This window comes from Myotis brandtii, unplaced genomic scaffold (assembly GCF_000412655.1).
Source record: "Myotis brandtii unplaced genomic scaffold, ASM41265v1 scaffold633, whole genome shotgun sequence".
Lineage (NCBI taxonomy): Eukaryota > Metazoa > Chordata > Mammalia > Chiroptera > Vespertilionidae > Myotis > Myotis brandtii.
This window is the reverse complement of record NW_005370423.1, coordinates 3,438,912-3,439,662: the sequence shown is the minus strand read 5'-3', so window position 1 is coordinate 3,439,662 and position 751 is coordinate 3,438,912. Positions and strand designations below refer to the sequence as shown.

At 67.8% G+C, this 751-nt stretch overlaps 2 protein-coding genes across 2 annotated transcripts in view; one reads left to right on the top strand and one right to left on the bottom strand.

The window, feature by feature from the left end:
• LONP2 (lon peptidase 2, peroxisomal) overlaps positions 1-751 on the top strand; it is a 195,725-nt gene that overhangs the window by 130,667 nt on the left and 64,307 nt on the right. The gene's annotated exons all lie outside the window — the stretch shown is intronic.
• ABCC11 (ATP-binding cassette, sub-family C (CFTR/MRP), member 11) overlaps positions 1-751 on the bottom strand; it is a 49,956-nt gene that overhangs the window by 20,939 nt on the left and 28,266 nt on the right. The gene's annotated exons all lie outside the window — the stretch shown is intronic.

The window sequence follows — 751 nt, the reverse complement described above, 5'->3', positions numbered from 1 at the left end:
GCTCCTCCCAGCCCTGAGCACGCGGCTCACTGAGGCCACAGCTGGGCCGTCTGGGAACCGCTGGGCTACGGCTCCATGTGAACCGCATTCCTCCGTCCTTTGCCCTGATGCTTGGCTTGGGGACCCTGATCCCGCGAGACCCTCTCCCCGGGTCAGCTCATTCCCGGGTCAGCTCATTCCCGGGTCAGCTCATTCCCAGGGCTGGCCAGCGACTGCCGTGAGCTGACACCCACCACCGCCCGCCACCCACAGCCTGGAGGCCTCAGCAACCACGTGCCCACACAAGCCAGTACTCCCTGCCCCAGTCACCCCGGGCCAGGTTCCGAGCAACTAGGAACCCCCATAGCCAGGGCCCCGGGAATGACTCCACCCACCCACCCTGAGCTTGCTCAGCGCACCCCTGCATGCCCACTCTCTCCCAGGAAAACCCAGGAAGGGCACGCTCTCCCCTCACCCCTCTCTGCCATCTGACCCCCCCTGGCGCCTCCCCGTGGCCCTGGGGGCATGGCCTGCCTGCAGCTGGCAGGGTCTCCCTCATGGCTGTAGTGTGCACGTCTGCATGTCTAAGACGCATCTCGGGGGCATGGTACCGCCAGCGCCCCTGGGGACGTGGTCCCAGCATTGGCTGTGGCGGGGGAGCTGCCGTAACCGAGTGGCTGGGACGGTGCAGGGTGAGCCTCGTGTGGGGTGACCCTAGGTGCCCTGGGCCTCCCATGACCTCACACCTCCCCCAGTGACCGGGGCTCAGGGC